The sequence below is a fragment of the Chiloscyllium plagiosum genome, chromosome 9 (assembly GCF_004010195.1).
Source record: "Chiloscyllium plagiosum isolate BGI_BamShark_2017 chromosome 9, ASM401019v2, whole genome shotgun sequence".
In the NCBI taxonomy this organism is placed as follows: Eukaryota; Metazoa; Chordata; class Chondrichthyes; order Orectolobiformes; family Hemiscylliidae; genus Chiloscyllium; species Chiloscyllium plagiosum.
The window spans coordinates 72,346,535-72,364,715 of NC_057718.1; the positions used below are offsets into that span (position 1 = coordinate 72,346,535).

At 41.8% G+C, this 18,181-nt stretch overlaps 1 protein-coding gene across 1 annotated transcript in view; it reads right to left on the reverse strand.

Moving 5' to 3' along the window:
• Window positions 1-18,181, reverse strand: part of serac1 (serine active site containing 1) — a 141,888-nt gene that overhangs the window by 117,675 nt on the left and 6,032 nt on the right. Inside the window, exon 3 of the mRNA XM_043696192.1 lies at window positions 8,341-8,430. The gene's annotated coding sequence lies outside the window, so the exon portion shown is untranslated. The remainder of the gene's footprint in view (window positions 1-8,340; window positions 8,431-18,181) is intronic.

An 18,181-nucleotide genomic window follows, 5' to 3' on the forward strand; every position in this document is an offset into this window, starting at 1 on the left:
GGTGCTGGGCCCTTTACTTTTTGTCATTTACATAAATGATTTCAATGCGAGCATAAGAGGTACAGTTGGTAAGTTAGCAGATGACACCAAAATTGCAGGTTTAGTGGACGGCGAAGAGGGTTTCCTCAGATTACAACAGGATCTGGACCAGATGGGCCAATGGGCTGAGAAGTGGCAGATGGAGTTTAATTCAGATAAATGCGAGGTGCTGCATTTTGGGAAAGCAAATCTTAGCAGGACTTCTACATTTAATGGTAAGTTCCTAGGGTGTGTTGCTGAACAAAGAGACCTTGGAGTGCAGGTTCATAGCTCCTTGAAAGTGGAGTTGCAGGTAGATAGGATAGTGAAGGCGGCGTTTTGTATGCTTTCCTCTATTGGCCAGAGTACCGAGTACAGGAGTTGGGAGGTCATGTTGCGGCTGTACAGGGCATGGGTTAGGTCACTCTTGGAATATTGCGTGCAATTCTGGTCACCTTCCTATCGGAAAGATGTTGTGAAACTTGAAAGGGTTCAGAAAGGATTTACGAGGAGGTTGCCAGGGTTAGAGGATTTGAGCTTCAGGGAGAGGCTGAACAGGCTGGGGCTGTTTTCCCTGAAGTGTCAGAGGCTGAGGGATGACCTTATAGAGGTTTACAAAATTATGAGGGACATGGATAGGATAGGATAAATAGACAAAGTCTTTTCCTTGGGGTCAGGGAGTCCAGAACTAGAGGGCATTGGTTTAGTTTGAGAGGGGAAAGATATGAAAAAGAGTCCTGAGGGACAACTTTTTCACGCAGAAGGTGGTACGTGTATGGAGTGAGCTGCCAGAGGAAGGGTGGAGGCTGGTACAATTGCAACATTTAAGAGGCATTTGGATGGGTATATGAATAGGAAGGGTTTGGAGGGATATGGGCCGGGTGCTGGCAGGTGGGACAAGATTGGGTTGGGATATCTGGTCGGCATGGACAGGTTGGACCGAAGGGTCTGTTTCCATGCTTTACATCTCTATGATTCTATGTCCAGATACTGGAGGTCCAGAATGAGGTGCATGAAGAAAAAGCTTCTCGAAAATATATGTGCCCAGGCTTGGAAAGTATGGGCGTAAATTTAGGCAATGACTGCTACAATTTCCCTCTCATCAGTGGTATAGCCTCCTTCATCATGATAATGACAATTCACCTGGAGAATCATATCTAGTAAGCCATTTAGTGGATGCTGGCGAGAAGTGCAGACCTGCTATCATCTTGCTGAAAAGCTAAAGGAATGAATAACAGAGTCAGAGGGGCATGTGGAGTTTCAATCTAATCCTCAAGTCGACATGGAGGCACAAGTGCGCCTTACAGGGGAGAAGATTTCAGCTCTTTAGCCCTGCTGTTGGTAACACCAATGACTCAAGTTGCCATGATGACAGGTAAAGCTCCTGCTCCTGTCCAGAACCCTTCAGACCTCAGGCTACTTCATGCTTTGTCAGACAGGGATCTATAGATCCAACAATGAAAACACATTGGAGATATAAGAATGCTCTTTCTCAAGCACACCTTGAGATTTCTTTTGTGACCATAATGTGGTAGCTCTCCTGACTGCAAAAGGCCTCGCTGTCTGTGGTAGAGCAACCACCATGAAACCAGGCAGCACCAGTCATCTCTTCCATGGGTGTTACAATGTTCATGATTAGGGGACTGCTATTAGTTTGAGTTCTCTCCCTCAGACCTCAGGCTAACCTCATCATCACAGCAGCTAGATCAGCAACCTATTCCAGTATAAGTGGTGCAGAGAACAATGTATGAAAGAGTATGCTCAGAGTATGAAAGTATGTGGCCTGGGCAATATTAGATGCATTGGTGATCATCTTCCAAAATGCTGTAGATTCTGGAGCAGTTATTACATTTGGCAGTACAGTCACTTGGTCTAAATTTCTAAGCTCAGGTTCATGTCAGAAGTTCACGTTTGTGGCATTTCCCATTTAACTGCACATTTCTGCATCAAAGTCATGACAAATGCCTTCTTCGGTAATGCTGATCTGTATGTGCATCACTGAATGGACGTAGTCAAAACAGGTTTAGCACCATTACTTTTCACCATGCACCAGACGTAAAGTCTTACAGACAGTGTGCGTTTGTGATCACACCCTGACAGATCAGCCCGTCGTCTCAATATTCTCTATCACTCTCAGATGCCACAGAATTTTATAGTCCTCTCACCCACCCTCCCATTTGACCTAAAGGATGCTGACAATGCACATCCACCAGACACCTGTGAGGAAACCTAAGTCAAAAGAAAGCTACATGCCACGCTGTAGATGAAGGAAGCCTCAGGTCGACCTCTAATGAGGAAGGTGAGGAATCAGATGCCTAGCACCCTGAGACACATGAGAGACCATTTGAAGGATGTTGAGACATAGGTATAACAGAGGCATATGACATACGTAATACAAATCCAACTCGACAAATAAAGAATGAAGACCCACTGCTCATGTCATTAAATACTCTTCAATTCTGCCCTCTAATAAGACTCTTTCAAGGATGAGTAAAGATAAATGTAGGTCTTTTACATTCAGAAGCCAGGGAAATTATTTTGTGGAACAAATAAATGGCAAAACAACTGAACAGTATTTTGGTTCTGCCTTCACAGAGGAGAACACAAATAACCTCGCAGAAATGTTGTGGAACTAAGAGTCCAATCAGAATGCAGAATTAAAAGCTATCAGTACCAGTAAGGCAATGGGACTGGGAAATTAATAGGGTTAAAGGCTGACAAGTCACCAGAGTCTGATAATGTGCATCTCAGACTACTAAAGGAAGTGGCCGAGGAATTACTGGATATATAGGTGGTCATCTTCCAAAATTCTTTAGAATTCTGGAGGAGTTCCTACAAATTTGAGGGTGGCAAATGTAATCCCATCACATAAAAAGGGAGGGAGAGGAAAAAAAAACAGTATTACAGACCTGTTACCCAAACTTCAGTCATGGAGAAAATGTTAGGATCACAAAAGACGTGATAACAGAACATTCAGAAAGTATAGACATGATTGGATAAAGCAAGCATGGTTTTAATTTATGAGGAGAAAGTGAGGACTGCAGATGCTGGAGATCAGAGCTGAAAATGTGTTGCTGGAAAAGCGCAGCAGGTCAGGCAGCATCCAAGGAGCAGGAGAATCGACGTTTCGGACATATGAAAGGCAAATCATAGTTAACAAATTGATTGGGAAGTGTTTGAGAATGAGGTAGCTAAATGTAACACATCTAAGTTTGCTGACAGCCCAAAACTGGACAGGATTAGGAGTTGTGAGGAAGATGCAACAAGGCTTCTGTGTAATTTAGACAAGTTGAGTCAGTGAGCAAACACATGGCAAATGAAATATAATGTGATTATGTAGTTACATGCTCTGGCGTGAAAAACAGAAAACCTGAAGATTATTTAAATGGTAACATATTGGTATGTGTGAATGTACAAAAGGATCTGCGTGTTCACCAGTCAATGAAAAGATCTGGATTTGAGAGAGCTGGCTACACACATTCAGGTTGTTAAAAAAGCTAAAGACTCCCAAGCTGTTTCCTTAAGTGTTATTCAGTAGCCATTTTGGTACCACTCCCTTACAACTTCTCTTGAAAACAAAACAGGACAAAATATTCTCTTAAAGTGACAGCATCATCACAACTCCTGCTTAAAATAAAACATCAATATACAAAGATGGATTCATATTTAAAATCCTTAGTCTTACTCTATTAGTACACTACAATCCATCTACATAACATTGACTCTTAGCATGCAACATTCATTACTATATAGTATTTTGGTCATTCTACTCACGCCACTGAAGGCCTCCATCTTTCTTCATCAAAGCCACGACAACGCATCGGCAATTACATTTTCTCATCCTGCCACATGTATAATTTTCGAATTGAATAGCTGCATTAATAAGCTCCATCTAAACAGTCTGGAATTTTCAAACCAAATGGCATGACTTTAAATTGGTATAGGCCATTTGATGTCATTTAATTGTCTTTGCTCTTTCGGGTAAAGGTATCTCCCAGTATCGTCTGAGTAAGTTCAACTTAGAAATATAAGCTGTTTGCCTCACCTTCTAAATATAGTCTTCCAACGTGGAATAGGATATGAAATAAACTTTGTAACTACACTGACTTTGTCATAACCCACACATAATCATTGAGCACCATCTGATTTTGACACTATTACTATGGGCAAGCTCCAGTCACTGCAACTCACTTCAATTATGTTGTCTTTAAACATGCATTCAATCTCTGTTTGAACTTGTGCCAACTTTAGAAGGTTAAGTCTATAAGGATATTGCTTAATTAGAATACTATTTCCTATTTCTATATCATAGAACATAGAACATAGAAGAATACAGCACAGTACAGGCCCTTTGGCCCTCGATGTTGCGCCGATCCAAGCCCACCTAACCTATACTAACCCACTATCCTCCATATACCTATCCAATGCCCGCTTAAATGCCCATAAAGAGGGAGAGTCCACCCACATTACACAAATGTGTAATTTGTTTAGTACTTCCCAGCTTATTTCCACATATCTCCCCATGTGGTAGTAATAACTCTTTCAGATCATTTCAATTTTCCTCTGGAAGGTAACTCAATAATTTACTCCAATTTTTGAGAACTTACCATTGCCCGATTTGAAGTGAGGAATGTCCAATTCAGAATTCTCTACTTGTTTCTTCACTATGTTGTAACCAATAACATATTCTCCTTTGCTTTCCTTCCTTCAAGGTACCTTTTCAGCATATTCATATGATACACTGTCAGATTTCTTTCTACCTAGTGTTCTTATCAAAGAATTCACTTCACTGGATCTTCTTTTGATTTGATAAGGTTCATTAAACCTTGCTTATAAAGGTTCACATCACTGCAAGTAACACTAACATTTTGTTTCCACTTGTAAAATTGGAATTTTTTCATTTCTTGTCTGATTCCTGTTTCATCACATGCTGTGCTACTTTTAAATGCTGTTTAGTCAACTCACCCACTCTATTTAATCTTTTCCTAAAATTTGACATTGTCGAAATATGTGGTCTCTGAACTCTGTCTCATTGTTTACTCCTTAATTAATTTCAGTGGTCTGCTCACCTCATGCCCAAATGGATAACTTTGATAGATTCATTTGGTGCATTCCTAATTGCAAAATGTACAAATGGAATACCTTTGTGCCAATCCTCTGCATAATCTTAACTATAAATTTTCAACTTGGTCTTTAAAATGTGATGTCACCACTGTAATGCTCCCAATGATCCTGGATGGTATGTAGTGGATTTGAATTGTTTTATTCCTATCTATAACTATCTATTTTATGCTATCTATAACTTCCCTGAATAATTTTAATGTAAAATTTGACCCTTGATCCAATTATGTCTCTGCGGGTAGTCCATATCTAGTAAAAATAAAATTGAGTAGGTCCTTTGATATTCTGTAATGAAATGGACTCTGGAAATAAGGTGGACACTTCCATTTTTGTGAACAAATAATGATTCCCACATTTTGTTTTAAGAAGGGGTCCAATGCAATCAATTAACACTTTCTTCTCAAACAACCCCTGACCAGGTTGCAAATTCTGGTGCAGCTTTTTAGCAGTGAAAACACCTGATCTTTTTTACTTCACTTTCCCCAGTCATGGGTTTCCTATGATAAACAATCTTCATTGTCTGCTACCACCCAAGGATTTCTGTTTTCTCCAATTTCTATCCCTCACAAATTGAAATTGATATCAGAAGCCAAAGTTTGATTTATGAACCAACTCAATCACTGGCCATTCCAGCTGCTTCAGCTTACAGTTTTAACTGTCTGCTTTTCCATACATGCTCTCAGTACTACAGGAAGTGAATTTTTGAACTCCTCCAAAATAATCATATCAGATGATTATTGTAAGTTTGACTTATTTTCAATGCCCTACTACACCTACCAAAATTACTTTTTTTTGATCATTTCAACTCAACGTATGTTGGACCAGGGTCCCTCCTTAGATTCCTGAAACATTGTCTTTAGGCTTCTGGCACAAGCTCATATGTACTTAAGGTAGCATATTTCACCTCTTCATACTCCCCAGATACCTCCTCTGATAGTGATGCAAATACTTCACGAGTTCTACCAAGTTCACTGGCCACTTCATTTGCTTAGCCACTTTCTCAAATCAAATGAAAAAGGCTTCTACATCCTGCTCATCGAATGTAGGGAATGTTTAGACATATTTAGACAGATTCCCACCAAGCCTTTGGCTACAATTAGTTTGCTCATCTACTATCCTCTTCACTAAGTCGACTTTCCTCTCTAATTCAGCGAAAGGAAGGACTGCAGATGCTGGAGATTAGAGTCAAGATTAGAGTGGTGCTGGAAATGCACAGCAGGTCAGGCAGCATCTGAGGAGTAGGAAACTCAATGTTTTGGGCAGGAGCCCTTTTATCAGGAATTACTGATTTCTGATAATTCTGAAAGCCTTTAAGTCCAACAATCCTAAACACAACTTGGAATTACTGATCCTAACAGGCCCCCCAATTTGTTATGGATCAGACCAGACCTCAAAATAGTTTAAAGGGGTAGCCTGGACCCTACCTTTCTCTTATTTTAAAGATAGATATGAAATGTGATGTTCCAGATGCAATGTGACTGGCCAAACTACTTGACGTTAAGCAAAACACAATGTATGGAAACACAATAGTTAAAAAATGGACAAAAGAAAGTAGAATTTAGACTATTTGAAAGCTTAACCGAATGCTCAATACAATAACTATTACTAATTAACTGTTCCAATCTGAAGACCTTTCATTAACACACCGCTTGTCAAAAAGGCAAATTCAGACACAGATTCTCACATACAGTTCTCCAATCCGGGAGGAAACAACATAAAAAGAAAATTCAGAGAAAGTCGCAGCTCAGGCACATACATAGAGGCTTCCAACTTTTTGAAATCCTAATATCCTCTGATGTTACTGAAACCAGAAATATGGATCTGAGAGAGCTGGCTACACCCTTTCAGGCTGTTAAAACAAATCCAAGTCCTTCCAAGCTATTTACTGAAATTGTCTCCAGTAGCCAATTCTGCCTTACAACCTCTCTTCAAAAGAAGCTAGGGCAAAATAACCTCTTAAAGTGACAACATTGTCACAATATTCATCTAAAGAATATTTTGAGATTTTAAAAGCATCAAGCGTTATAGGGAAAAAGCAGGAAGATGGCACAGAGACAGCTATGATCATACTGAATGACAGAGCAAGTGTGAAGGACCGACTGGTGCACTCCTGCTCCTAGTTTCTATGATTGGTGACCTCGGACAACAACCAGTACAGCCATAGTATCCTCCATTACTATACCACAAAGATCAGTCAGAAGGAGAGCCACAATCTTTGGCTACGCAGATGATTTGACATCTGCATGTAGCTCATTCATTGGCTGTCTACACTGGCTACAGGTTACTTTTCACTCCACATTTCTGCTTGCTCGCAGTCTGCTTTGGGTTCTTCTGTGGCTTCCTATGCAGGTAAACAAAAGATTTCTGTTGTCCTATTCAGTATATACACAACTCTCCCCTCTCAGGTTGCCCTGCTCACTTGACGTTCCTTCTGAACAATGTCCATGGCATTTAGGTACTATTGGCCTGACCAGCATGTGCTGCTAGTTGTTACTGCATTGTTGACCAACTCACAAGCCCCCAGACTCCCCTCTCTACATTGCCAAACGCATAATGTTATCATTGGGACCTGTATCATAAATCAACAACTGTCCAACTCCTACAACGACTGCAAGAATGAAGACTCATTCCTCAGCTGTCAAGTTCAACAATGACAACAGGTGTCACCAGCTGTCACTTTTTAAAAGCTGCCAAGGCTTTAACGTTGTGTGTTCCGTGCATGCTTACCAATAAATTCAAAATTGTGGTTTATTATCTCTTTGACTGGCCTAAATGCCTGTTACTTGCTGATTTAAAGAAAGTGTGTGATGTCTCATTGTGACTTCCCAACTGCTTCTTATAAAATTTGCATCCAGCATTAGGGGGAGATCCAACCCAATTTTACAGATTGTCCACGCTAATTGCCATTCATTTTTAAGATCACAATCTCACCATTTTGCACATTTGTGAGTGAAAAAAAACAAATACACCAGTTAACCATGCAGAGTGCCCATTCTATACGGCCTCTGCACTTTAGCCCACCGACATATGGTGACTTCAATTTGCTGTACTAATATAATTGCAACTCTATGGTGCAAAAATGCTACCTCAATGTTTCACCACTTAGTTCAATTTATTCAATTATAATTATTACATATTTTAAAAGGCTAAAAGCTTGCCATGTATTTCAACTCTGTCTCAATAATGGAAATATTTACTAACCATCCAGGGGCAATGAGAAAATCTTGGCTGTGGCTTGCACCAGTCTTTTGACTGCCTTTTGTAGTCCTTTTCTGGCTTTGCCTGGAACTCCTAAAAAACAGCAAAACTGACAATCAACATTATGCAAACTGAACATGAGCTTTGAGAATGGGAAGATTAAAGAAGAGAAACACTGCAAACTTCCCAGTTGGAACAAATCACCAAATAAATTAAGTCAATTTTTTTTGTCTTGCACTTATCAAGACTAGAAAGCATCCAAGGAGCAGGCGAGTCAATGTTTCGGGCAATGCCCTTCACCAGGAATCATTCTGAAGGGCTTATGCCCGAAACATCGATCCTTCTGCTGGTCAGATGCTGCCTTACCTGCTGTGCTTTTCCAGCACCACACTTTTTGATGATGCATCTTATTAAACTCAGTCCACACAGGTAGACACTGGTTTGACTGAGTATGTCATGCACAGAACAGCGGGGACTGGCATTAGATAAGAACTAGGAGCAAAAGAAGACAACTCAGCCCCTTATAAGTCTGTTCTACCATTTGATACGATCATGGCTGATCCCATCTCGGCATTAACCCTTCCATTTTCCTGCCTGCTCTCCATAACCCTTTAACACATGACTAATTAAAAATCTTGATTTGGAGATGCTGGTGTTGGACTGGGGTGTACAAAGTTAAAAATGACAACACCAGGTTAAAGTCTAACAAGTTTACTTGGAGGCAGTAGCTTTCGGAGCGCAGCTCCTTCATCAGGTGACAATCACCTGATGAAGGAGCGATGCTCCGAAAGCTGGTGCTTCCAATTAAACCTGTTGGACTATAACCTGGTGTTGTGAAATTAAAAATCTGTCTACTTCCTCCTTACTTTTAATGTCCCAACATCCACCGAATTCTGAGGTAATGAATTCCATAGATTTACAACCTTTTGAGAGAATTAATTTCTTATTTTGGTTTTAAATCTGCTATCACTTCTCCTAAAACCATGATCTCTTTTTCCAGATTGCCCCATGAGAAAATATCCTTTCTACTTTATCCTTTCTCTTTCATGGCTTATCTCCTCCAATTACATAGAGTCATAGAGATGTACAGCATGGAAACAGATCCTTCGGTCCAACCTGTCCATGCCGACCAGATATTCCAACCCAATCTAGTCCCACCTGTCAGCACACGGCCCATATCCCTCCAAACCCTTCCTATTTATATACCCATCCAAATGCCTCTTAAATGTTGCAATTGTACCAGCCTCCACCACATCCTCTGGCAGCTTATTCCATACACGTACCATCCTCTACGTGAAAAAGTTGCCCCTTAGGTCTCTTTTATATCTTTCCCCTCTCACCTTAAACTTATGCCCTTTAGTTCTGGACTCCCTCACCCCAGGAAAAAGACTTTATTTATCCTACCCATGCCCCTCATAATTTTGTAAACCTCTAAGGTCACCCCTCAGCCTCCGACACGCCAGGGAAAACAGCCCCAGTCTGTTCAGCCTCTCCCTATAGCTCAAATCCTCCAACCCTGGCAACATCCTTGTAAATCTTTTCTGAACCCTTTCAAGTTTCACAACATCTTTCTGATAGGAAGGAGACCAGAATTGCACACAATATTCCAACAGTGGCCTAACCAACGTCCTGTACAGCCGCAACATGACCTCCCAACTCCTGTACTCAATACTCTGACCAACAAAGGAAAGCATACCAAACGCCTTCTTCACTATCCTATTTAACTGCGACTCCACTTTCAAGGAGCTATGAACCTGCACTCCCTAAGACCTTACCATTAAGTGTATAAGTCTTGCTAAGATTTGCTTTCCCAAAATGCAGCACCTCGCATTTATCTGAATTAACCTACGCCTGCCACTTCTCAGCCCATTGGCCCATCTGGTCCAGATCCTGCTGTAATCGGAGGTAACCCTCTTTGCTGTCCACTACACTTCCAATTTTGGTGTCATCTGCAAACTTACTAACTGTACCTCTTATGCTCGCATCCAAATCATTGATGTAAATGACAAAAAGTAGCGGACCCAGCACCGATCCTTGTGGCACTCCACTGGTCACAGGCCTCCCCAGGGAGTGTACGCTTAATCTGTTTTTTCACGAGACAAACCCCTCATACCTGGAATCAATTTCGTGAACCTCCTTTGAAATGTCTCCGATACAACAACATCCCTCCTCAGGAAGGGGACCAAACTGCATGTAATATTCCAGGTGCAGTTTGACTAAAACCTTGTACAGTTGCTGCAACAATTATCTATTTTTATATTTTGTACCGTTAGTAATTAATGCTAAAATTTCATTTGCCTTCCTTGTTACCTGCAGTAACGACATGCTAGTTTTCTGAGAATCATGCATGAGGACATCCAGACCCCTCTGCACTGAAGCACTCTGCAGTTTCTCTATTTAGACAATACATTTCCTTTCTTTTCTTCGAACAAAAATGACTGGGCTCACACTTATTCACAATAAATTTGATCAGCCAAATTTTGGCTGATTCACCTAACCTATAATATCCATTTATAAATTTATTTCTTCATTGCAATTAACATTTCCACCTATGTTACTGTGATCTGCAAATGTGGTTATCCAGGTCAATCAAATAGATTATAAATAGTTGAGCCCCGAGGACTGAACCTCATGGCATCCCACTAATTATATCTTGCCAAACAGAAAAATACCATTTATCCCAACTCTCTACTTTCTATTAGTTAGCCATCCTCTATCCAAGCTAACAAATTACCCATAACCCCTTCCTACAATACACCGACATCAGTTCCTCATTATCCATATTGCTTGTTATATCTTCAATGAAATCTAGCAAATTAGTGAAACATGATTTACCCTTCATAAAACCATGCTTACACTGATGCATTCTACTTTGACTTCCCATTGTTAATAATGGGTTTTAACAATCTCCCAACATGTTAAGCTGACTGGTTTGTCGTCACCGGCTTTCTGAATCCCAGTGTTTTTGAATAAGAATCTTATATTTGCATTTTTCCTATCCAATGGAACCTTTCTTGCATCCAGGCATTTTTGAAATATTGTAATCAATGGATTCACTACCTCTGCTGTTACTTCCTTTATGTCTGGGCTATTAGGCCCTGGGTTCTGATCTGGCTTCAATCTCAAAAATCTGCTTAGTACTTTTTACCTCGTGATAATAACAATTCCAAGTTCCTCTCTTTCTATAATATCTGTACGGGATGGTAGTGTGAAAAGGAAAGCTAAATATGACTTAGTTTCCCTAACACGGTCTTGGAGGAGCTGGAGATGGGTGCACTTCCTGCAAGTGTAATCGGCAGGGACGTCGATGGCATCCCTCACCTCATACATGTTGCAGGAGGAACATTGCACTGCCTTCACTGCCATCCCTCTAAAGCTAACTGTTTAAAAAAAAACTGTGTCCAAATAATACAAGCAAAATTCAGCACTTACCTGCTTGCCACAACAGATGTTATTATTAGGTTAGAGGAGGAGGGCGGGTGGGAGGCACTACCCGTGTAGTGCCTCGGGTTCCTCTCCTTCACGCTTAGTACTTTTTATCTCGTGATAATAACAATTCCAAGTTCCTCTCTTTCTATAATATCTGTACGGGATGGTAGTGTGAAAAGGAAAGCTAAATATTGACTTAGTTTACGTTCATCATACTTGCCTTAATAAAAGCAGTGCTATGTATGGACAAATTCATTTTATCGAAAAACAGCAGGGTCCTGTTTATGAATGTGTAGCTTTTAGCACATGAAAATGAATCACACTGTCAGCCCAAATGATAATCTTGAATTAGTTTGAGACTCAATTTTGAGCACACTCAGGTTTATTCAGTAAATGTGGTCCAACAGTAGAATTGCAACCAATGTCAGGCACGATATTCTGAGGTATGCAAGCACAGACTAGTTGAACAATTGTTAGCATGCTGCAGATAATCAAAGGAATATGTTGTTTGATACAATCTGCCAATCATTGTAGAAACAAAAACAGAAGTTGAGGCAGGGTCACTGGACACACCCTCTCTCTTGCACACACATAAGCAACTTCTCTCTCGCACAGATACAAAACCCCTCTCTCTCGCTCTCTGTCTTGGAGATGCATATACCCTCTCATTCTTGGACAGATACAAAACACCCTCGCTCTCTCTCTCTCTTTCGCACGCAGAGACAAACACACTCTTCAGCTCTCTCTCTCACAGACACAAACACCCTTGCTCTCGCATAGAAGCACATTCTCTCTCTCTCTTGCACGGACACACGCTCTCTCTCTTGCACAGACACAAACACCCCCTCCCTCTCTCGCAGAGACGCAAACACACACAAACATCCCCTCTCTCTCTCTTGCACAGACACACTCTCTCACTCATTTGCAGTCACAAACACCCTTCTCTCTCTCTCTCTCACTCGCACAGACACAAACACCCTCTCTCTCTCTTGCACAGACATAAACACCCTCTCACGTTCTCTCACTCGCACAAACACCCTCTCTCTCCCTCTTACATAGACGCAAACACAGTCTCTCTCTCTCTTGCACAGCCACAAACACCTCTCCCTCGCACAGACGCAAAGACCCTCTCTCACGCAAACGAACATACTCCCTCTTTCTCACAGGCGCACACATCCTCACTCTCCCTCGCACAGAGATAAACACTCTCTCGCGCACACAAGCACTCTTTCTCCTCACAGACGCACATACTCGCTCTCTCTCTTGCACAGACACAAACACCCTCTCATGGACGTTCTCACTCGCATAAACACAAAAACACTCTCTCTCCTTCTCGCATAGACACAAACACATGCTTTCTCTTGCGGACTCAAAACACCCTCTCTCTCACACACATGCAAACAGCCTCTCTCTCGCACACATGCAAACACATGGAATCATAGCAAGGCAGTCTTTCCACTTATGCAATCAGAATATTGCTACATTCAACCACCCATAAGTCTGTGTACAAAAAGCAAAGACCTGCAGATGCTGGAAATCCGAAACAAAAACATAAATCGCTGGAGAAACTCAGTAGTTCTGGCAGTATCTGTGGAGAGAAAGCAGAGTAAAAGTTTCAAGTCCAGTGAGTCTTCTTCAGAACAGTTCCAGTTCTCTGGCAATTTATATTTTTGTTGCCATAACTCTAAATTCTCTTGATATTGTATAGCAAAACATCATTGCCCTTACCCTTGACTGCTCAGAAGAGAATTACGGGATCCTTGACATGATTGAAATATAAATTTGTTAACTTTTTGAATGTTATTTTTATAGCTATAATTAAAATTAAAACTGCTTTCTACAATTACTGCATTGTATTCCTTGGGAGGCAATGGCATAGTGGTGTTTCTTTGGATGTGCGATTTTTTTGTTAGGATGTCCCCCCCCAGTAAGGCAGTGGAATAACGGCGTTGTCACTGGATTAGTAATGTTCTAGGGATATTAGTCTGAATCCCACTAAAGCAGATGGAGAAATGTGAATTTTATGAAAAGCTAATCTAATGGTGAAAACATAGCCACTGTCAATTGTCATCAAAAACACAACTGGGGGATCCAAGGTGGCAGCGATCTAGGAAGATCACGTTGCACTACACCACAAGCGGGACAAATTTTTAACCCGTCTTACCCAGATCACCATGATATCCTGGGACTCTGGAAAGGTTGTTGCATCCCAGGAAACTTAAAAATCAATTTACTTTGGCTTTTGCTGTCCAGGGATGCCAAAGAAGGGTGAAAGAGCGTCCAAGGCTGGGCCTGTGGCCCAGCCTGCAGGATCCTCAGATTCTATTTCTTACCAGGCCCTGCTGAAGGAGCTCACGAAATCTCGGTGAGTTGTTGGATAAGCAGATAGAGGAGAAGCTGGCCCTGATCTCGGCCATGCTGCAGAATCATGAACAGCAACTGGGAGTCCTGGAAAAAAGGATGGATGAGGTAGAACACAGAGTCGCAGTGGTGGAAGTTGATACTGGTTCCTCAAAGAATAGGATCCAAGCCCTGGAGACGCAGGTCTGTAATTTGCTTGACCAAGTTGATGACCTCGAGAAAAGGGGAAGGAGAAAAAAATATTCAGTTCATTGGTCTGCTGGACTGTAAGAAAGGTGTGTGGCCGGCGGAATTTATTGCGGACTGGTTGCCGAAGTTCCTTAACTTAGAGGCTGGAATGAGTGGCTTGAAGATCAAGAGGGCTCACCGGTTCACGGCGCAGAGGTTAGGTCTGGATCAACATCCTTGTCCTATCTTGGTCTGGTTTCATCATTATAGAGATAAGGAGAGAATCATGGAAGTTTCCAGAATCCGGGGCAAGGATCCGAAAGCCCTAGTTTACGAGAGTTCTAAGATCATGTTCTTCCAGGACCTCTCTGCAGCAATGATCCAGGAAAGAAAATCCTATGAGGCGTCATGAGATGACTGAAGGAGCTTGGGTTCCAGCATGCTCTGAAGTATCTGGCAGTGTTTCGGATCACGTTAGATGGATCTGTACATCTCTTTGACATGTCAGAGAAGGCAAGAGACTTTGTGGACAAATTAACTTAATCTGAACAACTTAGTATGTACAAATAGTAGTGTTTTTGGGTATATCTTTGCTTTTCCCTTTAAAAAAACAGGGAAGTCCGTTCGGAGCTTTCTCCTCCTATCTTTTTATTGGTAAAAATCTGGTCTAAACTATGTTTGACGGCAGTTGAGATGTGCACTTTCAATTTCTGAGTTAAGTTATACCAAAGGATGGATGGGGTACTTACCTTTTTGTTCAAAATGTCTTTATTCACTAGAAATTACAGCATGGAATAGCATTCTTTTCTGCTTGTGTTTGTGGTACAGCTCTAGCTAGGAGGAGGGAAATGGCTAGATGCCTACTTATGGGCAGTTTATGCCCGGTTCAGGTATTTAAATACCCGGACTGCAGTACTGGCAGCGGGATGGCAAGTTGGGTTTTGGGATGTGTAGTTTCCCCCTTTGAGCAGGGGTGTTAATTCCCCTATTCAGCACCATTGGCGCTTTATATGTTGGCCTGTTTTTTGGTTTTTGTTGTATATAATCTTTGATAGTTTTGTAGATTTGATAATTGTAGTGGTTTTAATTTATGAGGAGAAAGTGAGGACTGCAGATGCTGGAGATCAGAGCTGAAAATGTGTTGCTGGAAAAGCGCAGCAGGTCAGGCAGCATCCAAGGAACAGGAGAATCGACGTTTCGGGCATAAGCCCTCCTGAAGAAGGGCTTATGCCCGAAACGTCGATTCTCCTGTTCCTTGGATGCTGCCTGACCTGCTGTGCTTTTCCAGCAACACATTTTCAGCTCTGGTTTTAATTTATGTAGTTTTTATGTTTGATGGATCTTGCCACACTAAGGCTCGGCGATTTGTGATTTGAATTCCTCCTCTCTGGAATCTAAATGTTACTGCAGAACGTTATGGCTAATGACTTAATTAAATGGTGAACCTGGAACATCAACGGGAGTCACTCACCTTTTAAGAGGAAGAAGATACCTTCAAGTCTTAGAAAGGAGAAGGTAGATATTGCTTTGTTACAGGAGACACACTGGGATGATAGGGAGCATTTGAAACTACAGCAGAATGGCTTTGAATGGGTTTATTTTTCATCTTTTAATACCAGAAGCAGGGGAGTGGCTATATTGATTAGGAGGAATCTCCCATTTAAGTTAGTAAGTTAAAGACACCCACGGGAGGTTTGTAATTCTCAAAGCCCTGATAAATGAGGAAGAATATGGTGTTTTAAACGTTTATTGCCCTCTGGCTCATCATCTCAAATTTCTGGTAGATGCATTCTCTAAATTGATCAGTCTCAAGTCCCGGCATGTCATTATAGGGGGAGATTTTGACTGTCTCATGGATCCCACAGTAGACAGGTTGCCCAAAGGCCCCCCGATACCCTCTGTACAAACTAAATAATTAGTGGATCCGTGTGTTGAGTTAGAGTTGATGGATGTCTGGAGGCGTCTCCACCCTACAGGCAGGGATTTCACATTTTTTTCCAATCCACACAGATGTCACACCAGGATTGATTCTTTTCTGACCCTCGTGGCAACCCTGGACTTGATGGCATTTTGTACGATTGGTAATATTATTATCCCTGATCATGCTCCAGTGTACCTGTTGGTTAAGATTAAGGACGTTACAGTGGGTTCAAGGCACTTACGAATGGATCCCTTTATCCGCAAGGACAATAAGTTTGTGGAGTACCTCTCTAGGGAATTTCGGGCATTCCTAGGCATTAACTCAGGCTTGGTTTCCTTTGGGAAACTGACAAAGCCTATACCAGCGACTTAGGTATTTCCTACTCTGTTAGTAGGAAGTAGTAGAAGGGTGAACAGCAAAGTCTCCTCGAAGCACAGTTGAAGGCAGTCGAGAAGGCTTACTTTGACAGGTCCTCATTTTTCAAGCTACAGAGGATTACGACGCTGAGGTCTGCATTGAATTCCGTGCTCACACAGACAGCAAAGAAGGAGCTTACTTTCGCAAAGTAAAGGTTATAGGAGCGTGGTGACAAGCCAGGCAAGTCTCCCCAGGAAAAGGAGTGCCCCTCAAGCCATTACATTGATTAGGGAAGGGTCTGGGAACTTAACATGCGATTCCAAAAAGATGAATGTGGCATTTCAGATATTTTACTCCAAGTTATACCAATCTGAGGGTTGTGAGGATGGGTATGTCAAGATGGAGTCCTTCTTCAAGGATCTGGAGCGACACCCGAACAAGAGTCTTTTCTCAAAGCCCCCTTATCAGAGCAAGAGGTGCAGGAGGCTGCGAAGCAGCTTCAGGATGGAAAGGCGCCCGGTCATGATGGACTTCCCAGCGAATTCTATAAGGAATTTATAAACATTGTCAGGCCGGATGCTCAACATGTTCAATGACTCATACAGTTATGATCGTCTCTTGCCATGTCTGAGAAGGGCCAATATTTTGCTTATTCTTAAAAAAGGGAAGGTCCTGGACCTTAGTAGAAGCCCATTTCAGTCTTAAATGTAGACTTCAAAATCCTCTCTAAGACCATTGCGTTAAGGCTGGAGAGTGTTACCTTCTATTGTTAAAGAGGACCAGATGGGCTTCATAAAGGGCCATAGATTTTCCAATAGTGTTAGGAGGCTGCATAATATAATTCAAGCATGTCAACAACAGTCAATACAGGGATTGGGGATTTCTCTAGATGCAGAGAAGGCATTTGACCAAGTTGAGTGGCTGTACCTTTTTTATATTCTGGAGCTATTTGGTTTGGGCGAAGCCTTTATAAGATGGGTGAAGGTTCTCTATAGTGACCCGCATAATATAATTCAAGCATGTCAACAACAGTCAATACAGGGATTGGGGATTTCTCTAGATGCAGAGAAGGCATTTGACCAAGTTGAGTGGCTGTACCTTTTTTATATTCTGGAGCTATTTGGTTTGGGCGAAGCCTTTATAAGATGGGTGAAGGTTCTCTATAGTGACCCTCATTCACTGCAGTCATCATCAGTGGGGTACGATCAAGCAATTTTAACCCGTGCCTTGGTGCTGGGTGTCAGATACACAGCCTGATTGCTGAGGGACGGTAAGCGAGCTGGGTGTGGTCAGGGAATGTCAGAAGCATTAGGATGGAATGGTTTGTGGTTAAAGTGGTTGTAGAATCAGTGGAGAATGGAGCAGACCATGGGTGAGGTGAGGACCCAGCGATATTATTGCTGGCCTGTGAATCCCGAGCCCTGGGTAACTCTCTGTGGACCGCAGTTTGAATCCTGCCACACAGCAGATGATGCAATCTGAATCCATTAAAACAAATCAGGAATTATGAGCCTAATGATGAGTATGAACACATTGATTGTTGGAGAAACCCATCTGACTCATTAATGATCCTTTTTTAGGGAAAGTAACTACTGTCCTGAACTGGTC